The 23,512-nt window shown below is 37.5% G+C and overlaps 2 protein-coding genes across 4 annotated transcripts in view; both read left to right on the top strand.

Moving 5' to 3' along the window:
• The window catches only part of LOC126366578 (protein transport protein Sec24A), a 228,222-nt gene that overhangs the window by 185,364 nt on the left and 19,346 nt on the right, over window positions 1–23,512 (top strand). Inside the window, exon 17 of one of the 3 annotated variants that reach the window (XR_007566364.1) lies at window positions 9,148–9,162. The exons of the other annotated variants lie outside the window; for them this stretch is intronic. The gene's annotated coding sequence lies outside the window, so the exon portion shown is untranslated. Of the gene's footprint in view, window positions 1–9,147; window positions 9,163–23,512 lie in introns of those variants that run through there. 3 annotated transcript variants of the gene reach the window in all.
• Window positions 6,704–23,512, top strand: part of LOC126366622 (cardioacceleratory peptide receptor-like) — a 478,107-nt gene continuing 461,298 nt past the window's right edge. Inside the window, exon 1 of the mRNA XM_050009806.1 lies at window positions 6,704–6,713. The gene's annotated coding sequence lies outside the window, so the exon portion shown is untranslated. The remainder of the gene's footprint in view (window positions 6,714–23,512) is intronic.

Genomic DNA, 23,512 nt, shown 5'->3' with positions numbered 1-23,512 from the left:
AACCTGTATAGCCGGGGAAAAGAAACTGCAAGAAAAACCTCGGCACAGGGCCCTAGACGTTCTTTAAAAAAATAAAAATAAACATAAAACATAAAATATTGGTATACAATTGAGTAATTTAGCTGCCTAATATCAGTTCTCAGACAGTTAATCCCATGCATTCATATCTTTTAAATAATCACTAACTTTATAATAACCTTTTTTGTAAAGTTTTTGTTTAACTACTGTCTTAAAACAGTTGAAAGACAAATTCTGAATGTCAATGGGAATCTTATTTCTTTTAATTGTTTTGTGAATTTATTTAAGTGATATTATTGTCTTGTCTGTGTGTCCTTTTATTATAAACATTTTCTTTTCTATTTTTTATTTTATTCACTTTCCAGGTTGCGTTCCCCCAAAAATATAGATGGCGCTGTTCATAGTTGCCTTCATTTGACCTTCTATATTTTGACTATAACAATCGTTTTACACATAAGAAAATTATACATGGCGAGAAAGTGTATAAAACACATAAAATTTCAATAATAAACTCTATATTTTACATAATATGAACAGTCTACGTATATAACTGGAAAATTTAATGACTGGCAGTAAAGTATCTCAGATTTTATTTCTTCCTTTATGAAGTGGATTGACTTGCTGATGGGGGCAAGTTGTTTGGTGAGTTTGGACGGATAATATTTTGATTTATGAAGCCATGAAGACTTGTATGAAAGTTTCAATAGTAAAATTTGTTATAAGTGTTGGCAATTTCAAAAAAGGAACGTCACGTCACTTTTTAAGAGAAAAACGTTTTGGCGGGTGATCCGTCTGGGACTACGAGGAAGAAAAACAAGTGAAGACGATGATTGTCGAGAGAAGCGAAAACTGAAAGACTATTTTGTATTAATATTTCTTATTATAATTTGTAGTAAGTAATAATATTTGGTTTCCGTAATAAGAGTGATATTTGAGCTACTTAACATTTACTGATTAAAACTGGGTATGTTACTAATATTTACGTTTATTGTAGAGTTTGCTAACATAAGTAGATTAGTTTGGAGCTACAAAAATAATAAAAAGTGTTTATTTCAATCAGTTACCTGTACTATCTGTTTTCTTTGTATGTTTTATTGTGTAATAAATATAAATTATTAAAGAGTTTTAAAATTAAAAGATGGCGGACTAAAGACGACGGTAGTCTTTTGTTTCTCGCCGTTTCGTTTTTCCATAAAAAAGAACTTCATTATAAGAAAGAATGGAGTATCGAGTGGAAAAAACAGTCTATTGTTGTTTACTTGAAGCATAAGTAGTTTTTAAAATATTTAATACATTCAAGAAAAAGCAGTACCAATTGTACTGTACTGTTGATAGAAGAAATGTATTATGTTACTAACAAAATATATATAGATTTATATTTAAAGTTGACTGAATCACAGGATATCAGTGAGTCAAGTAGCAACCACTCATAATATTGGTCCTAATGGATACCATTATGAACGAGATTTCGTCATCACATTTTTTTAATACTTTCCTCTTTTTTACTCCATAGTAGCGCGCGTCCAGATTGTGTGAATAAAGCGCGCTTGACAGATAAATCGGAATATTTAAAGTGGTCAAATTCGGTATAATCTCTAAATATAACTAAAGAAAGCTGCTACGAAACCTACTACGCCTGTAGCAGACGTTACAACTATGTCTACGCTCGTAGCAAAACAGCCTCATAAATTCCAAGCATGCGTCTCGTTAACCAAATCACCACGTGTTACAGTCTGTCACCATCTTTCCCTACATTTTCCTTGGAAGCGATGAGTCATACTGTCCCCAAACTTGGGTCAATGTCTACAGTCATCCACGCTAGTTTATCCATCCGATTAAAATGAAAACGAAGCGTATAGATTTGTAATTAGGTGTCAGATTCGTTTGTAAGACCGAGTGAGTATACTTTTACTTTTTCGCGACTGTATTTACTGTAACACAGCTAAGTTTTCTCGTATTTATCCTGGCATGTTTCTTATGTCCATGAGTTTAAGATGTAAATTGCTTGTGTTATGATTTTGTGTATGTACGAATAAGTTGGTAAAGAGATTATAGGATTCCTAATAGGGTGGACGTGACAGTATGTGAAGGGTGAAAGGAGATGTGTGACTGTGAATTTTATAGGGTTACAGCTCTATTACTCGCAAATGGGAGTTTTATTTGCTGTGATTCGGATAGTGTGTAAAATTGATTCGAGAAATACGGAATGGGGAAAGTAAGTAATGGGGAGTGACTGTTTATGGTAAGTATGGAGTAGATGTTAATATTCACAGACAGCTGGTATGACACAGATTGGGAAGGTATGAATCACAATATTTATGTACTTATGTGTGAAACTTAGAATTTTTAATCATCGCATAAGTTCTCAGAACTCGGCTGCGGCATACATCTTCATTTATAACATACGATCACGCTTCTACCCCTAAAGGGGTAAGCAAAAAAGTAACGCCACAAAATGAGTCATGCATTTAAACACGCATACTCAAACACTCACATAACATGGTATAAAAAGTGGCACAATTAGTACTAAGCCGCCTCCCCCTAACAATTACTGACCGGGCTCGCTCTCATTTGTCGCTTGTTTAGGATTAATCCCTGCTTATTTACACTTGGGCTTGACGAATTTTGTGCGAAGATCATTCACTCTTCCCGTGGCTGTCATTCACTCTTCCCGCTACTGTCAATCATTCACTTTTCCCGTGACTGTCACTCATTCATTCTTCCCGTGACTGTCATTCACTCTTCCCGCGACTGTCATTCACTCTTCCCGCGACTGTCATTCACTCTTCCCGCGACTGTCAATCATTCACTTTTTCCGTGACTGCCACTCATTTATTCTTCCCGTGACTGCCACTCATTTATTCTTCCCGTGACTGTCACTCATTCTTCCAGTCTTCTTCTCTCATGTGGGTTGGGAGGTGGATTACTAACCTCATCAACCCTGGTATCAGGGTTACTATTGAGCCGCCAAAGGCCGCTGACATGGCTCGTGTAACGACTACTTACTTACTTATTAACGTGCCTTCCGAAGCCCGGATCATCTTACTTTCGGACAATCAGGTGACCAGCCTGTAATGTCCTAACCAAACTAAGGATCACAAAGTAATTCTTGTGATATTTCCCCGCCGGGATTCGAACCCAGGACCTCCGCATCGTGAGCCTAACGCTCAACCACTAGATCACGGAGGCTGTTATTTATTCTTCCCGTGACTGTCACTCACTCACCCTTCCCGAGACTGTCACTCAGTCATCCCGTGGCACTTGCAATAGTGTCGAAATATCGGGAGTCTCATATTCCTGTTTTAACGCGGTAAGAGTTCTCCACCTACCCGCACTGGAGCGTGGTGGAGTATGCTCCATATCGCCTCCGGTTGGAGGAGGCCTGTGCTCAGTAGTGGGACTTATATAAGTTATTTACACTAGGTAATGCAGTATGAACCCGGTATTATATATCTTTATAAATACGCCAAGCTAAAGAATATTCTCTTATAAAAGACATCGGAACAAAACAAAAGAAGAGTTTTCCGGAAGCGTGTCTCGTGTTACCGAACATTTTCTATTCGGCTTGTATCTCAGATTACAGTGGCCAATCTTGTACAGTCGCCGTACTCTGTCAATTAGTGGTACATCTGACAAGGAACGGATGTGGTCCGTGTACGAGTATTCTATTTTATTAAGTGGGTCTTACGAAGTACGAATCTTGTATCTAATCTAAATACCTATTAATAAGTACATCAAAAAATCCCGGCTCGGATTCTAAGCGCATGTACAGAGTAGGCAGAGCTTCGTAGTATACACACACACTTCTCGCCAGCTGTTTAAATCCCTTGTTATGGGGCGAACCTATTGCCATTAATCGGGCGTAGTTAAAAAAAAATATTGACTCAAAACATACATTCAAACTTTTAGCAAAAAATACAGAAAAACATGTTGGTACGTATAACAATAAAATACCCTGCCTCTTATACTAGGTAAGAACCTGCATTATAAGAGTCAGTGTTCGACCGTGAGGTGGTTCTATCATTGGAAGTTAAATCACTTACTTTTTACTAAACGTCGAAACACGAAATTATTATGGAATTTGTTCGTAACAAGCACACAGTGACGTCATAGAAAAACGTAATAAAATGTCGGACTTATTATTACGTTTATCTTGATTAAAATTCATAAATAGAAAAAGGGAAATGTTTTTCGTTAGTTTTAGATCTGTCTTTATTTAGTAATCAGAATTTCATAATTCACCTTGAACCTAGTACACGACTTAATTCTGGAAATCATGTCATATCAATTATCTACGATCCAAACATAAATTCAATCTCATAAAGTTAAATTCAGTGGTTAGAATACGAGTCGGGATCGAAGTGACCTTGATGTACGTCACGCGATATTTCTGGGATAGAAATTATATAGAATTTAATGTAAGACTGAAAATTTTAACAGGGCGCACCACCGACGGGGCGTACGGTACCGAAGTTGTTGGTCTGCAGTCAGCCTTACCGAGTGACTTTTGTCTTGTCTGTCTCTGTCCTGATTCGTAAGCCAATTCTGTAGAGCAGTCGGTACGGAGTGTCAATTAGCGGCCAGTATATCTGACACGGAGTGACCGCTTGGAGAATTAGATAGAGGATCAGTATGTAATTGGATCTGAGTAAGTAACTATTAGGTAAAATAGTACTGTATGTGCTGTGTGTGTGTTAGTACATAACATAAATAGCCTATATACATCCCACTTGCTGTGACAAGCTAGATTACTTTAACAGCCCGCTGCGTCTCACTTTAGTTTAAATGGCAGTTGTAAAGGAGTAACGGAGCGCGCGCGGATTGGCTGTCTCGTTCGCACAAGATAAGTAGATTCTACAGTCTACAGGGAATTTGATGTGGCCATTTAGATATTCTTATAATCATTAACATTAATCCACGCCACGCCCACGCCACGCTCTTACCGGCGCAGTATTCTCCATGCAACTTTTTTAGGGAAAAATAGGGCAGTGGTTTCCCTCTTGCTTTCCAGCCTGAAGTACTCCCAGAGTCGTTTATTTAAATCCGTACTAGGACCTTCGGCTCTGAATATCACTGACAGTTACTGCTGCCCTTTGTCTGTTTTATAAACTGGATGTTTTATAGGACTTTTTTGATAATACATGTTGTAAATATTCTTCTTCTCGGATGGTATTAACTATCTTTGACAATAGTTTTGTGCAATCAAAATACTCAATTGTGTTTGAGACGACAATACTTACCAAAATAGAACTTGTACGAAACAAATGCGCATCTAAATGTACGGGTAAATGCGTATAATGAGAGAGGGCAGACGTCGCTAGCTGCCGGCATCACGCCCAATTAGTGTCCGCAGTGGACAGCATGATACCATCGCGAGATGAACTCGCCACGATGCGTTGTCGGGACCTAGGGGAGAGAAGAAATGTTGCTTGTTGAATGTTTATTTATTGTATTACCACCATAACATAACGTAAGCTTGTGACTATATATATACATTGGGACTATATATATTGGGGTCGTCAGAGGTACATCCATTGCAAGATTAACTAAGTACTGTTAGATAGAAAATAATCAATCGACTAGTATTGACTGATACATCACTATGCTAATGAACGTCACAGTGCATATTTCTCTGTAGGTATCTGCACCGGCACCAAAATGAAGAGGTGTCCTAAAGGTCTTTGTAACCAGGCCAAAAATAAAAAATAAAAAAACTATCTTTCGTACTTTGACAGATCTAATTCTTACCGGGCATTGAAGCTATTGTACCGGTTGCCATACAACCATAAAGTTGAAGTTGAAGCTATTGTATACGTAAAATGTTATCTTATTGAAATTTAATCACTAATTGTACTGAACTGGTCGTTATATTTAATAGTACCATACCTCACCAAGCTTTCTGTTAGACCAACGTCGTAGGTGGTGAGCCGTAGTGCCGTCTATAAAACTCTTTGACAACAACGTATTCAACAGAAAAACTTCAATTAGGATTAAAGATTATTTATTCTCACTTAAGATAAACTAGAATAAAACTAAAATGCATTACATCGTTCACATAAATCTTAGTAGACCAAAAATAAATACCATTTCACTAACTGTCACTTTCTTACTATTAAATTAAATATCAAACGGGTTTAAAGTACCTTTCTAAAATGTGGCGTGCTAATTTTTTTTTAAAGCGTTAAAGAAATTGCTTTTTTTATGTGTAAAGGTAGGTTATTATACAATTAAAAAGGCTTCCACCCTTAATACCTCTCACACAACCCTAACCTCTTTCATTCCCATTAGAGTCATCGACTTGAACGGTTTGAAAGATAATTAACAGCAAACTATCAGAGGCGATCAACCTTTGGAAAACAATTTTGCTTACACTAATGACGTCACGATGACGTCACGGTACCGTAATAGAAGTCCCGTAATTACCGGAATCAGGGTAATGCGCGACAACCAGTACTGAGCTTTTTGCTCGTTAGGTGCCCACGTGGGGTGCTAGTTTAAGCGAATTATAAATATAAAAATATAAAAAGTCTTGATGAAAACACGCGGTTACTTAAAAGCTTTATTATTTTATAAATATAAATGTAAACTGATTAGTAGTCAGACCGCCTATTGTGCACAAGCATTAATATGTATTGACTATTTTATAAATTGTTTTAATTGACTTATTTTTTATTGTTTGATGATCTTTATTCTTTGTTATAAGTATAATGTGTATTTGAATTGTTTTATAATTTGTACGATTGACTTATTTATTGCTGCTTATTATGATAATTGTTTACTTACCTGACATTGTTTATGAATAAATTATGAAATTATGAATTACACTTTGGTACCATGTCACATTAACATTTTTGACAAATAAATTAATTTTAATTAATTTTTTATTATTTAATTAATTTTTTTTTTTGTACTTGTTTATGTATTTTTATTTGACAAATTGAACTGTAAGTCTCACTAAATGTTGTAATCTATACTAGATTGATTTTGTTTTTTTTTTCAGTAAAGTATTTTATCTATCTATCTATTTAAAAGATGTCTTGCTGTTGCAGTTTCTTGTCATTTCTTCTCCTCAGCCATAACGCCTTGCGAAATGACGTAAATTCTAAATTAAAAAATGTTATATTAAATAAATGTTAAAAAAAATGTTTAATAATGATTTTGATGATGAAAAATGTTTGAGATTAATGTTCAATATTATTTTACATGTGTTTTATGCCACACAGCCCACACACACAGCCACAGCCTTCGTGGTCTAGTGGTTAGAGCGTTAGGCTCACGATCTGGACGTCCGGGTTCGATTCCCGATGGGGACATTGTCGAAATCACTTTGTGAGACTGTCCTTTGTTTGGTAAGGACTTTTCAGGCTTGAATCACCTGATTGTCCGAAAAAGTAAGATGATTCCGTGCTTCGGAGGGCACGTTAAGCCGTTGGTCCCGGCTATTAGCCGTAAAAACACCTCCACCAACCCGCAGTGGAGCAGCGTGGTGGAGTATGCTCCATACCCCCTCCGATTGATTGAGGGGAGGCCAGTGCCCAGCAGTGGGACGTATATAGGCTGTTTATGTTATGTTTATGTGTTTTATGTTGTGTTGTTGTTTTGTTATGTTTATGTTGTTGAGTTTTGTATCTTATCTTAATCTTATTGACACTTAACAAGTTTATCCATGATAATTACGTTTAATAAATGATTCTGATGAGCAATAAGGCCGCCTGTTGTGTTGTGTTTATATTGTCCTTATCTCTGTATTTTGTGTCCATTGTGCTCAATAAAGTATTTTATCTATCTATCTAATTTCTGATTTCCCCGTCCGCTGTAATAAGCACCATAAGATACTGATCCATTGAGCGCGGAACCAGCTTGTCATGCCGCGGAGATTGCCTGTGAAAGGTCTGGTGTCCTCGTCAGCCCGTGGATTGTTATGGTAAGAAAGTATTTACTCGACATTCATTTGAAAGGGTTGACTGAAATTGTACAATGCCCAGGCTTTTCTTTCAGCTACTTTCTTCAGCTGTACAGATTGAGCTGCAGTAGTTTTATGCGGGTGAGACGTTTGGCGAAATAAATCTTGCCCTCCAAAGCACGGATCATATTACTATATAGTTCGTTATTGTATTTGAGAATTTCGATGCCTACAGCTATATTTCTCTTCGCGATAATATTTATCTATGTACACTCTAATTCTATTAAAATAATTTGGCATATATTATAATGTATATACACCATTAACACATGTTTATGGAACACGATGTTCGTGCGTCACCCAACAGGGTCCACACAATATCAGCGTCGTGGTTCACGCCGCGACTTGTGCTGAGTGAGGCCCTTTTATCTCAGGACGTCCACCACCACCTTATGATCATTTCGACAAACATCCTGCTTTTTTGTAATTATTTTAGTGGAAAGATATGATGTTGTTGTCTTTTTTTTGTGTGTGGCGTCCTTTTATAATAAACTTTTTCTATTCTATTATATTCTATTCATATTCATTTATTTATTGTAAAGTCACAAGCAGTTAAGGTGTTACATGGTAGTAGGTACATGTGACGCCCTAGAAGGGTACAGGAAGAAAGTATCTATCTGTTTAAATGCCATATGTCACTAGAAGACCTTGACATGGTCACGCCACCAACAAAAGGTATGTAGTTGTATAAAGGACCTTACCTCGTTGCACAACCATTTTGCTGTCAACAACCGAATAAACCGAACACCGAATAAGTTCCCGCTGGTGGTGTAATACTGGTTGGTGTCCTATGTGAGATAGGGCCCTAACAATCAGTTGAAGAGAACGTTAACGGCTTTTGTGCAGCAGGGCTATATTATCGATCGATTCAATAAATTTTGTCGAAAGTGATAAGTGTGTTTTTTCCCCTAACATGCGTGCCACGTTACGCAAACTTAGGTCGTATTCTGACAATTCGACATAATTATATCGCCAGAATCGATAATTTTATCGGTCATTTGACCGTGACAAAATTTTATCACGTTGCGCATATTAGCCCTACTGGTAAGATATAAAACTACCATTTCGTAACAAAAAAGAAATTATTATAGAGTGACTTTAACTGAACCACGCTAAAGGAATCCTGCTCAACGCAGAAGAATATCACTACACAGTATAAAACAAAGTCGCTTTTTCTGTCCTTATATCCATATTGGGCGGAAGGCAAGAGGGAAACCACTGCCCAATTTTTCCCTATAAAAGTAGCAATCATGCTACACCGGCAAGAGCGTGGCTCTTAAATTAGTGATGATGATCCATATGTACGCTTAAATCTTTAAAACTATGCAACGGAGTTTGATGCGGTTTTTTTAATAGATAGAGTGGTTCAAGAGGAAGGTTTATATGTATAATAACAACACAAAGTAAATTTTATTTATAGCATTAGAGATACAATTTGTCACTTAAAATAAAAACAATAAATAAAACAAAAACAAAAAACACACAACAACAACATCCATTAATAACATCCATTAAATAGTGGAGAAATACTGTTATTTTTGAGGTTTTTAATGTGATGTCGTAAATAATTTAATTTTTTCCTCAGCATTGCACCCGAGTGAAGCCGGGGCGGGTCGCTAGTTTATAATAAAAACAAAGTAAGTATGCCTCCGAGGAAGTATTGTTGTATGAGAATAAAGGTTGAGACCTGCCTCTGATCTCTTGTCACGGCAAGGCTCACAATACGACAATTAGACAATAAGCCGCGCTGAATGCCTTAATCTAGAAGCGAACGATCAACGCTTCCCTTGCTACGTTTGCCTGCAAGGGCGTGTAGACGAGCGGTTTGTGGTTATTTATTATTTCAATTTATCTCAAACAAAAAGGGCTCAAATTCAAAAATATCTTTATTTAGTTGGTAACACTTACGCTTTGAATCGTCAATTTTTACATAAATATTACTTTTCTAAAACTTTTCATTCGCTTAAAACTACTGCAACCTCTCACAACCTGTGAAGCCAAAGAAAAACCTCAGCACAAGGGCCTAGAAAATCTCAAAAAAAGTCTTGAATATAATTTCAGTATTTTGGCTGCCTAATATTGGTTCCCAGGGAGTTATTCCCATTTCTATCTTATAAATAGTCCTTAACCTATGATAACCTTTTAAAAAGTTTCTGTTTAATCGTTGTCTTAAAATTGTTGAAAGCTAAAGGTTTGTCAATAGGAAATGCGTTAGGAAACATTTCTAAAGCTTTAAATTTAACAGTTTGGTCCCTAAACTGGAACCTCGGGGTAAATGGTAAAGGTGTCTAGCTAAGTTAATCACTTACAAGAATTTATTAATTTTGGCGTTGTGAATTGAGTCAGTTTACGTTGAGTGGCTTGACTCTTCATATTGTGAATCGCGGAAAAACAATACAGAAGTAATTTTACATGGAAATGTAATTATTACGACGATTACCATTTTCGATAACAATATGTTTGTTTCGATTATTTCGCTAGCCTCGATACTTAATCTAAGCGAGTTACCAAACGCATAATATAACAATACCCGCTCGTCTGCCTGTACCCCTATTGTCACGGCGCGCTGTCTCGACCTGCTATCCACAAATCTCTGCCGTCATTTGCACTTTTCCCGGTGAAAAAATACCACAACGGCATGAAAAATGGAATTCCATCCTATTCCATCCCATTCCATCCCCACAATGGCGAATGGTATTCATCCGGAACAATAATAACTTAATTCTAATTCAAAATAACCAGCGATTCGGAAGGAAAAGTAAGGAAATTCTAGAGGTAAGTATTCCCCGCTTTTATATTATTTTATTTATTTGTATTTTTGAAGGAATATCGTTTGTCAGTCCTAATCATAATGCCGACTGGATTGATGGAAACGTGTTACAGTAAAGTGTTTTGCTTTTAAGTGACGGCTTTATGTATCGCGTTTTGATATATTTCATTTACTTACGGGTTTTTTTTTGTACTTAGTAAAATCCCCTTTTGGGTAGTCAGAGGTACATCTAAGCAAGATGAACTGAGGTGCGGACAACTCACCGAGGCTTGTGTACTTAGTAAGCGTATTAAAAAAAAAACTGGGTAGCCTCAGTCCTAATGTTTTAAATTTTGTTCCGAGTGAAAGTCCTTAGCGCTCCACGTTTGACTCGCCAATTAGTTAATGCCATTTGCGGCAAATTAATAATAATTAAAAAGAAAAAGGTTTCACAATACAATACAAGTATGCCATTTCTTGGAATAATATTTGGACCATGGATAACTGATATCACGTGATTAAAACACATAATAACGGGTTCTTACCGCGTTTAAATGGGGATATGAGACTCCCGATATTTCGACGCTGTTGCAAGTGCCATGATCACGGGATGACTGATGAGATTGGAGTGGAGTAGGTAGATCCATAATTTCGAAATATCGGGAGTCTCATATCCCCATTTAAACGCGGTAAGAACCCGTTATTATGTGTTTTAATTATGATAATAACCGCGTAAACTTAAAACAATGATATCACGTGGTTTCCAGGTTCTATGCCGGGTAAATGGCAATAGGGTAGTTTTTACTAAACGTCAAAACACGAAATTACTATGGAATTTGTATGAAAAAGAAAAACATGTTATAGAAAAACATTACAAAATGTTGCACATTTTTCATAAAGGACAGTCTCAGTAATTTTCGAGAGTGTCCGCATCGGGAATCAAACTTGGCCCCTCTAACTACTAGACCACGGAGGCTGAGGTTAAGTAATTATTTTTGTTTGATTGTGTAAGTGAATGTATGTTTTTATTTCTATTGTTGTAATGTTCTTTCCATGCCGCGGTACTACGGAGTCCCGGACTTTTGGAAGGCGTGCGTGGGGCCGAAGCCATCGCGTAGAGGCCCCTTAAAACATTTTAAAGGTGAAACACACCGTCTGTCGATTATCCCTTTGTCTACTATATAAGTACACCCATCGAATTATTATTATATTATGACATTTCTTACCCTCGCTCACAATACAATGTAATGACACCCTCTAAGAAACACTGCCATAGAAATAGAACACTTTTGTACTTACTTAAAAGTTCTTTTACCCCGTAAGACATCGGACATGACTATGCTATTCTGTCCCCGGATCAATGTTGGCTAATAACGCTTCGCTAGCCTCTCCCCCCGGCTTTACTTGACTGAATAAAGAAAGTTTCGGTCTGTCAATATTTGATAGACGTTCAACGGATAGTTCCGAAGATCCTTTGTTGATGGCAAAGTTTTGCTAAGTAAAGTTGATGACTGTAGATGTTAGTAGTTTTGTAGATTTATGTAATCGCTGAATTATTGAATTAATGCCCTAGTAACAAGTGTAGTGAATTATTTATTCTATGGTTAGTCACTTAAGGTTTAAATAAACACACTCACTTACTTCACTCATTTGAGGTTTAGGTTTAGGTTTAAGGTTTTTTTTTCTTTTTTCAAATTAGATGCTTCAGGACTTTTTTTAAATATTTACTTGAAGTGGTAATTGATATATCACGTTGTTTCCAGGATTTGTACCCGAACATGGTAAAGGCTCGCCCCCTACTACATAGGACTTAGAAATAGCTGGTAAGGAGAGTGGGTATTTAGACACATCTGCCGACCCCTTCAGGAATACAGGCGTGATTCTATGTTATGAAATTATTTTCAAGAACATTCTTTTGAATAAACCAAACACGCAATATAGCTATAATCTTAAAGAATCAATAGTTAAGTATCTTGATGTGAGCAACACCTTTGACGCGAAGTATCCTTTTATAAAATAACTTTATAAAATACTTAGGCCGTGTCCACATCAATAAATCTTGTTCTTATTCGAATTAAAAAGCATTTGAATAAGTTAGTTTCATCTGACAAACGATCCGCCAGTATACACGTACAAAATTTATCTGCGCTCGTTTTTTAATCTCCGGAAACGGATGGAACGTAAGAGATTAAACCAGAGGCTATCTTTCAAAAAGTTAGTCTCAGAGCCGATAGATATATTTCACAATTGTTTTCCGCCCGCGACTTTGTCCGCGTGGGTGTTATATTGCAATAAGCGAGCTGAGCGAGATCGTACTGTAGCGTGGAATAAACAAAATACATAGACACTGTCCGCTCCGCACCAATTCGAGCTACCTACCCCCAATAAACTCAAACTTACAAAAAACATTTAGTAGGCAACATAACACCCGTATCTCTGGGCAAGGGATGGGAGTGAAGACCTCAACGGTTGCAGAAAAGGCGATGGGAGTCATCGGTACGGCATTGCAGAACGGAAGCGGCAAGTCACAGAGACTGTAACCTGGAACCTGACTGAGGCCAGAAGTAACTGTCAGTGCTATTCAGAGGCGGAGGACTTTTGGAATGGACTATTCTGGGCGCCATCCCACTCGCGTCAAAGTACTGCCGGGTGGAAAGCAAGAGAGAAACCTTTGTCCTATTTTTCCCTAAAAAAGTAGCATGGAGAATGCTACACCGAAAAGTGCGTGGCTCTCAAATTAGTGATGTGAGGTGACATAATTACCTATAAATCGTCATTTTTTACATAAATATTTTTTTTTGTCGGACGTCTCACCTGCCTAAAACTATTGCAGCTTGGCAACCGTGGAAAAGTAGCTGCAAAAAACCTCTAAACGGAACACTAGACGTTCTTTAAAAACATCAGAAAAATAATGTAGGTATTTCTACACTTTTAGCAATTTCGGCCTAGCGTTCTATGCGTGAAAAGGCAACAGACAGACAGAGTTAGCTACTTTCGCATTCATATGGAAGTATAGATTCGCGGCCGAGAGAGTCGGATGTGCATCGGGCAAGTTTATAATGTATTCGTATGAAACAATAGCCATAAAGTGATAGGACATGATAATCCTGGGGTGTGTGGGGTGCACTGTGGTGCTCTCTGCGTCATAAATTGTAGTTTCGTGCCATTGACCGTTATTTATGCCTTGCCGCGGCCTCGCCTTCTCAGACGCATAAATACACTTCTATGCCTTGCCTTTTGACTACCCCTACTACGGTTGATATGTTTTTGGTGAGAAATAAGTGAGTTATGTTCATAGAATAATGTTTTGTTTTTTGCGATTATGCGATGTGCCTCTAACTACCTAACATAAGGGAAAATAGTCATGAGCTGTGTTGTTATATTAGGATTTTAATTCCAATGTATTTATGTATTAATGTAGTAAATAAAATATTTTATGATTATTTTTTAATTTAGTAAAGAAAATAGTTTATTTATATTATTTTTTTGATTTTTTTTTTACTTAGTAAAGAAAATATTTTATGATTATTTTTTACTAAAATGTAATCGGTTAAAACCGACTAACTCTATAAAATAGTAACATATAACTGACATTGCATTCCTTTGCGTAACGAATTTAAAAAAAAACATGTTATTGAAGTGGGAAAATACCTAATTGATGATTCAGGGTTGATAAGGTCAGTTATTGATTTCACAACCTACACGAGAAAAGAAGAGGAAGAAGAGGGGAAAGAAATATCAGTATAAGAAAGGATAAGCAGGTAAAAAGCATAGTGCAGAAAATGTTTTAAAATTTTGTGTTTACTATGTAACATGAATTTATTGTTTCCCATAGTAGAGTCATGTTCAGTTCACGTCCCACTGAGCGGCTGAGTTATAAGATGCCGCTAAATTCTGCAATTCAATTTATGAGTTATCGTAAATTTTGATGGGTTTTGGCAAGGCCGAATTTAATTACGGACATTATTATCATTTTATTATGGCGCTCCAAATCGACAAAGTTATGGAAAAGTACAATTCATTCGCTTGCCACGGGGTTTGAGTTCGTTTTATGTTTCGAAAGACTTCTAACACATTGGTGTTGGTGGGACAGACGAAAAAACTGAAAACTTCAACAAAACTCAATTTATGCAGTGAATAATTGAGTAAGTATTGAGTATCCATCGTGTATTCGAATTTATGTAGGTACCTACTTCTTCTTCTATCGTGTGGGTTGCCCGGGACCAACGGCTCATTCCGAAGCACGGATCGTCTTACTTTCGGACAATCAGGTGATCGGCCTGTGATGTCCTGACCAAACTAGGGATCACAAAGTATTTTTTGTGATATTTCCCCACCGGGAATCGAACCCGGGACCTCCGGATCGTGAGCCTAACGCTCAACCACTGGGCCACAGAGACCGTTACTACCCGTCAAAACACTAAAATTGACGTGTGTTCCATAAATTTTATGCCAGTCGCTTACCTGTCCCTTTCTTTTTCAGCGGTTAAGAAAATGACAGGTATAACTTGAAATAAAATTAGATGGTGTGTACAGGAATTAGCACCAGTATTTTATGAAAATAGAAGCTAAACACCCAAATCAGCCTTTAAATGCTTGAAACGCTTAATCGTTCGCCTTCTATTCGGGTCGGTTCACACGGAACAGTCCTGCCGATAGTTTTTGTATGGGCGTCACAAAAACTCCATAGAACGGCTTATCACCATAGAGGGTGATTGATATTAATGGTCCTGTACTCGGGTTATCGTCGCTTTGTCGTGATCCGGCCTATTCAGCCAGCCGCTACTGAAAGGAGGTTTTTCGTGAAAGAAGAAAATAGTTCAAGCACTTATTGTGCTGGAGTAAACCGTCTTTTTAAAATAAAAAAATATATATTGACGGCTAATGAACTAATATCTATAACGTCGCTTTATAGCGTAGAATAAGGAATAATACAACATATCAAATTCAAATTCAAAAATATCTTTATTCAGTAATTAACATAGCTGGGTTGTTCTTCTTTTTTATCGACAATGATCTGTCCTTCGTTCTGCTTCTGATAAGTTATGTTTTAGAATTTTATTTCATGTTTTGATTGTCCAAAAATATAGTTATCTTATTATACTCAAAATACAAACAAAATACTAATCGGTTCCTCAATTAGTTATTAACGTAGCTTGATCGTTTTTCACAAAATTATGTGACAGAGTGGTAAATTGAAATGCTGTCTCCGATGAAAAAAGCCACTCTGTCACAATATTTTTTGGAATGCGCCTGCAAAGAAAAGTATGTTACCAAGATAAAGAGAACCTCTAAATGGTCCTCTACAGACACATCTTTATATGATGTTTTAAAATATTTATTGCCGTTATAATTTTAAAGATGTTAAATTCGATAAATCGAGAAAATGTCTTTTTATTGTCGATAAAAAAGAAGAACGACCCAGCTACACTTTGAATCGTTAATTTTTACATAACGAACGTCTCATCCCCTTAAAACTACTGCAGCTTCTCACAACCTGTATAGCCAGGGAAAAGAAGCTGCAAGAAAAACATCGGCACACGGCCCTAGACGTTCTTTAAAAAAAAAAATTATTACATCGGATTGCGATTTTTCAAATAGGCGCTTGCAAGGTTTTCACTATAAGATGTCGATAAGGTATACATTTTTTTAAAGGGCATCTTTGAACCAAGTACAGTCATGAGCAATATCATATATCCACTTTAGAACCCTGTCGCACTATCATATTTATAGAGTCTGGGAACATATGTTTTATACATTGTTTTAGGTTTACGCGGTTATTATCATCATTAACACACATAATAACTGGTTCTTACCGCGTTTAAATCAGGGATATGAGACTCCCGATATTTCGGCACTGTTGCAAGTGCCATGATCACGGGATGAGTCTCATATCCCTGATTTATACGCGGTAAGAACCCGTTATTATGTGTTTTACATATTTTTTTGTATTATGTGTATTACATATTTTAACTTATTGTTGATTTGCCTAAGATGGCATTAACTACTTGATCAGAAACCTGGGAGTATAAAAAAATACATTTCCTGTTCGTGCCTGACCGTACAAAGATATTAAATAACTACTACTAGTACATCTTGGTAGCAATACTGAGTACGAGATTTTCCGTTTGCGTCATGTAATATATTATTGGTCGGTCGTTGGGAACAGAGTTGAGCGTTTCCGATACATGGTCATAAATAACAAGCACTGCTGAGCGAATGTAAGAAAAATATACATGTTATATTATTTATTTGAGAATTAGTTGGGAATTTAAGTACGATGCGAGAAATGTAAACAAAATGAAAAAGTTAAACAAAAAAATTTAAACAACTCTGATTTATTCTATACGTAGTTACATAGACATGTAACTAGAATAAATCAGAGTATTTTTTTTTGTTAAAATTTTTCATTTGTTTTACATTTCTCGCATCATATTCCCAACTAATTAACGTAGTTACATAGAGATGTAACTAGAATAAATCAGAGTTGTTTAAATTATTTTTTTTTCTTGTTACATCTCTATGTAACTACGTATAGAATAAATCAGAGTTGTAATAGTCGTGGCATGGTGCACGCTTGTCGCAATCTATGCGATAAATAAACCAATTCAATTGGCTGACATGTGCTATGTACGGGTGGTGTACTGTATCTGAAGATTTGAGTCGGCGGTCTACTCCGATAGGAATTACAAACGTTAGGTTATGACCCCGATACCGACCCCGCCGGCGTGGTCGACGATCTCTCTCACTCAGCGCTTATCGCTATCGACCCACTAGTGTCGATTAATTCTTTCAAATATTATTCTCTCAGACGATGACCCGAGGTTCGCGCTCATCTGGCCATCCTCAGGATTGTTGTCTTAACTTTTGTACCGGGTGAGAGCCCTCAGCGCTCCCCATATGTCCGGCCAAGTAGTTAATGCCATCTGCGGCAAATCTACAATAAGTCACGTTGAAAAAAAAATCGTCTACAAAATGTAAGTCTATGCGCGTGAAGTTTCCGTTACATTACATAAATAACGAGTTGTGCAGGCAAATATACTGCACCGTGCTTGTTTAGATGTACGTGAGCAGTTTACTGCAGCTGGGAGCGGACTTGGTAATCAGTTTGTGAGCCGTTTTAGCTGTTACTTTCCTGCATTTGCTTTTTAGTGGCAACGAGGTAGCAACATACACTCTTCACAGGAACTCTCTGTGGAACTGTGACGTCATAGAACTCTTAAAACTGAACAGACTGTTCTTCAGACTTGTTAAGAATAAGAATGATAAAGAATGATTATTGTTACAACTGTCAAGTAAAGCAGTATATAAAGCGAAAGTTGATGGTAGGGCTGGCAGAGGAAGAACGAGCAGGACTTCTCTCTCTCTCTATTTAAGAGCTGCGCTCTTGTCGGTGGAGTAACCGCCATTCCTCTCTTCTTCCCGCCAAAACCTTCACCTCCCGATACGACACGACCTGCACCTTCTCTTTTATTTGTTTCATAAATGTTACGTGTTGTTATGTGTTGAGCAGGACTTACATTGACCAAATTGGAGATGTCCTTAGAAAAGTTTTAATACGATCTACTCTGAACCGGCGTGCGTGTTGAAGTGATTGATGAATGTGGAGGAAGCAAGAGAAGTGTGTCAGGATCGAAGCAAATGGAATTCCATAGTCTCTGCTTACCCCGGTGGGAAATAGGCGTGAGTTTATGAATGTATATAAGAACGATTTAGGTATTATTTGTTACTATAAAGTACATCGTATATACATCTTAGGGCTTCGTATCAACAGTGGCTGCAAATTGTCTTTGTTATTTTGTGGTTTGCCTACCCCATTAAGGATTACGGACGTGAGATTTTGTATAAATGTAAAGTATGTCCCACATTGGGACATACTTAAGCGAGAATAATATAGCACTTACACGTGCTTTGTCATTTTTCTAGGCCACATAACCGCGAGGTATATATACGTACATGTAGTAAGGCAACTTGAAGCCTAAATATGACTGAACATCTATAGACAGTAACATAAAAGTAATATGTAATATTTCGGCACCTAACGCTCATACGACACGACGATTTCTGACCTGGTGTGCGCGTGGAAAACGCAAAAGAACGCGGCTCAAAGAGACCTGGAGATGCTCGGTTGACCGGGAATTAAAAACTCTCCTCATGTCGTATTAAACCTTTTCAAAGACATTTCCAATTTGGTCAATGTACGTCCTTCTAGGTTTTCCTCTGTCAGCCCTATCAACAACTTTCGCTTTATATATCTTGAAACTTTGATAGCAATGTAGTTGAAGGTTGCTACTGCTATATTTTTAATAAACATCAACTAGATGTTGCGTGGTTCTGTGTCCTGTGTTTATTCGAAATTGACCCACCTACCTCTAACGGTTGACTTTGCATGGCAGTCATCTTGTTTTTCCGCCATTTTGATTTTGTTTCACCGGCAATTGACATTTCAATAGGTCTCGTGAAAACAAAAAAGTTCCAGGTGTGATAGGTTTGCCAGGCCTTAGGGTGTCTCCCTGATCTTCTTCTTATCGTGTAGGTTGTGAAGTGGAATACCCTGGTGTCAGGGTTTGGTTGATGGGGTTGGTCTCCCTGATGCGGAGCAGTTTTAAAATATTGAGAATTTATATAAACATCAATATAATATTTATCGACAGACTTACATTACTATATGAATTTATACCAGCACTTCCGTAGTGCTAGAGACCGCGACGGAACGGCGCCACATTCCTTTGACTGGAACCTCATTGAACCTCAGACACAAATCTTTTTCAATGAAACCCCAGCTGAAATAAACGAGCCATAGAATTGCAGAGTAAATTACGTTGAATAGCGTATAATACAAGTAAATAAGATGTCTTTTCTGCTTCATGACTTGAAAAAGGTAAGTGTTGTGTCTTTTAAATTTGGTTACATTATTTCTTTATTTGGTATTTGTGATGTTTTTATATGAATGTTTTACTAAAAATTCAAAATTTCTTTGCAAAGTAAATATAAAAACATTGGCCGTGGGTAATTTATTTTTTACGAAATGGCAACGCTGGGATGACGTCAGCTGGGCTAACCTTGAAATGTTAGCTGTCACTTTTGAGCATAAGTACTTACTTGGTTTTCTTATACCATGCTGGTCGTGAGTTAGAATGAGAATCAACGGATTACATTCAAGTCAATACGATCTACAAACCGCTTCACCGCCAACCGCGTCGGTGCGCATGGTCGTGACTGTGAGAATCGCCTAAAAAGTTTGTAATCTTAAACTACTTATACTCGTAATGTTTTGTCATAATGTAAAGTAACTAACTAATGTAACTTAAAATAAAATTAGATGGTATTTACAGGAATTAGCACCATTGTTATGTTGGAAAATTATCAATTTTTATTTTTTATTATTTATTTATTTACCTGCCCGGCCTGTTCTTTGCCTCCCCAAGAACAAAAGAGGCAGAGGACGCCCTCCTTATACTTGGTGGACCAGTATGTCCCGATTATTGAAAAATGAAAATTTACCCGACCCAACAACCCTAGACAGAATGTCAAGGCGCCGCAAAATTAGGAGAGCCGACCCCACCTAAAGTGGGATAGCGCAAGGAAGAAGATTATTTATTTATTTAGTTACTAACCATTTTATGTTAATTTATTTTATTTTTATTATAATGTATTTAATGTAATGTAATGCAATGTGTGGGCCTAGTTGCCCGAATAAAGATTTGATAATTATTTGATAAAGTGGTAGGTACTGGCAATAAGATCAAATTCTCCTCAAAAATCAAGATCCTTCGCGCCATTGATTGCGGTAAGAAAATGGTACGGTCAGCAAATTGTGCGCAAAAACCTGATCCTGCGGCTAACGTGGCGGGGCGTCAATTAGCACAGTAACGATCACGGGTAATGGGCTGGAAGTTTGTACCGTTAATTGCTGCCCGAACTGCCCACGAGGTGTTGCCCTGCGGCATAGAATAAGGAATAACACTACATATAGAACGGCAGCTCTCCGCTCCCCAACAACAACCAAAAAATAAAATGTCCTCGCTTTATGTCCTCTAGAGGGCGCCACATTGAGTTAGCGTGACGTCACAGCCTATAACCATCGGATAATCAAGACGCTTCTAGTGACACCTCATTTGTTAAATTCTGACAGATGGTTTAGAAGTTAGGTTGGAACAGACGTGCATACACACATACATAGAGATCAAACAGATTACCCTCCTTTTTGCTTCGCCGCAGTCGGGTAACAAAAGAGAAATAGAACAGCCTTATTGCTAAGTAGCAATCTCTTCCAGGCAACCTGCGGTGCCAACTCTCGCCTCTAAATCAATTTAGATTAGACAGTGCCAACTATCTGCACCAATATCTCCTAAATTATAAGCCCCCACAATATGTCCAGGCAAGCGTACAGAGCGTAATCGGATGACGTCCCCCAGCTCAACCATGTTTCAATTAGACGAGGTTTTATCTCCAGACGTATCGCGCCCTCTGCGATAACTCGGGAGATAGCGACGCAGGGATGTCGACAGCGGCTGGCGGAGAAAGCAAAGTTGTTTAGATTCACACGGTCTTTAGTTAATTAACTAATTAAAGTTTTACCTACGGCTACACGTAAGTACTTCGATAGATAAAGTCTCTGATGCCTATGGAATACGCCATAGACAGACCTTAGGGTATAATACATTATCTTATGTTATAAGAAGATATTATGATATGTTATACTGTTACTTATAAATAAATTTCAGGACTGACTATTGAACTTGGCACCCATTTTGATCTCACTTTTTTGTCATTGAAGTCAACATCCAAGGCATTTATTATAATATTGAACTTGGCTGTCATTTCACATTTTGTTTTTGATTGGATATCATTACTTTTTGTAGTATGAGTAGGTAATGATTTTACACTATTGATGTGCGCTAAATATAAAAATAATAATTAATACCAATTAATAATATGTAAACCGACTATAAGTACCTACTCTTAATTGTTAATAAGTAAGTATACCTAGATAGTTACCTACTAAAACGGATATAAGTAGGTACCTAAATAAATGAAAAAAAAAAATTGGCCGCCGGAGCACATTATTGCACATAATATCGTGTTCGACATTGCGTTAAAAATTTACACGTTCCTTACGTCGACGTTATTCGCACTCTATGCACCCGTGAGCTGGAATGCGCCTTTGACGCAAAGACGTAGTCATATTATTACGAGGGTACTCTGTCGACTGATTTCTAAGCGGAAATTGCAATGCAATTTATGCTCATAACACTTGAGTCACAACATTCTTCTTCTCCCATGTCGGTTGTGAGATCAATGACCGATCTCATCAACCCTGGTCAAGGCTATTCCGCCAAAGGCCTTGACGTGGCCCTTGTAACGACTACATACTTACTTAAGTAAGTAGTTGGGACTTGTAAACATGTCTTCCAAAGCTCGAGTCAGCTTTCTTTCGGACAATCGGCCTGCAATGTCGTAACTCAACTTCAAACCCTCTTAGGGTGTTTGTAACAATGTTTTGTAACTAAAAATGTATAATAAATAAATAATAATAATAATAGTGTTGGCAATGAAGCAACTTTTTGTATGAAGACCCCAACATTTAATCATCAGTCGCTGAATTTTTGCTAGGTTATAGTATAGCATTAGGTGAAGCTTGTATTTAAGTAAAAATACCTAACTTCCGATATCTTTTTATTTATAAATTATGTCTATTTCACAATACTGCAAAGTTTCGTCCCCTGAGGAATTAATGTTAAGGTCCACTACCTTCCTTTCCTACACCGTATTACACATTTAAATTAAATTGTCTTAAGGGGCATCTACGTGTTGGCTTTGGCTCCACGCACGCATTCTAACAGTCCGGGACTCCATAGGCCCGAGACATGGAAATGACACACAATAATAACAAAACAAGGGATAACAAAGTGATTTTTGCGATATGGCCCTACCGGGATTCGAACCCAGGAGCTCCGGAGCGTTTCAATAACGCTCACCGCTCAACTACTGGACCACTGAGAAATCGGCCTATTCAAAAAGAGCTCTTAGTAGATTATCACCGTGATTCGAAACTTTTGCGGTCCGAAATGGCTGAAAGCCCGTTCGGTACGATATATCCAGGAATGTTGTGCGTTTATGGAATTCTATAGTCTCTGCTTACCCCGGTGGGAAATAGGCGTGAGTTTATGTATGTATGTGTATGTGTGTTGTGCGTTTATTCAAATACTAATAATAATATTCTAATGTTGGTAATAACTTATACAATTTAAAGCTAATAAACTCGCGCGACACTCCCTATCCATCCATAGGGAAGGCGAAGTGCCCCAGCAGTGGGAACGTTAATGGACTGATGATGATGAAACTCGCACGATACTGGGCACGGCAGCGTGCAGTTCTGCTCACCGGTCTGCTAACACACTCAGGATACTGTTCGAGCAGGCACGCACGAGGCGCAGCAAGGAGGCGCAACGTTTCCTCATGATGGTGTAGAAACAATTATTTTTATTAGTTTAGTTTATCATTGAATATTTTATATTTAAGTAAGTATCTTAAAGTCATACAACTACATCAAACGCTTCGTATAATGCAACTTACGCTTTAATCTATAAAACTCACAATTAAAACATTGTAACAGCAAATAAAAGCGCTTACAAAAAGCTGCTCATCCCGGAAATGTCGACATGTATACCTCAGAGAGGGTTAACATTTTTGCTTTGTCATGACGTTGTAACTGTGGGATGAAGCAACTATGCGAGAACCACAGACTACGCTCTATAGATACCGTGTCAAGGCATTTT

Source organism: Pectinophora gossypiella, chromosome 5 (genome assembly GCF_024362695.1).
Source record: "Pectinophora gossypiella chromosome 5, ilPecGoss1.1, whole genome shotgun sequence".
In the NCBI taxonomy this organism is placed as follows: domain Eukaryota; kingdom Metazoa; phylum Arthropoda; class Insecta; order Lepidoptera; family Gelechiidae; genus Pectinophora; species Pectinophora gossypiella.
The sequence above is the reverse complement of the archived record's forward strand: the minus strand, read 5'-3'. Positions and strand labels throughout refer to the sequence as shown.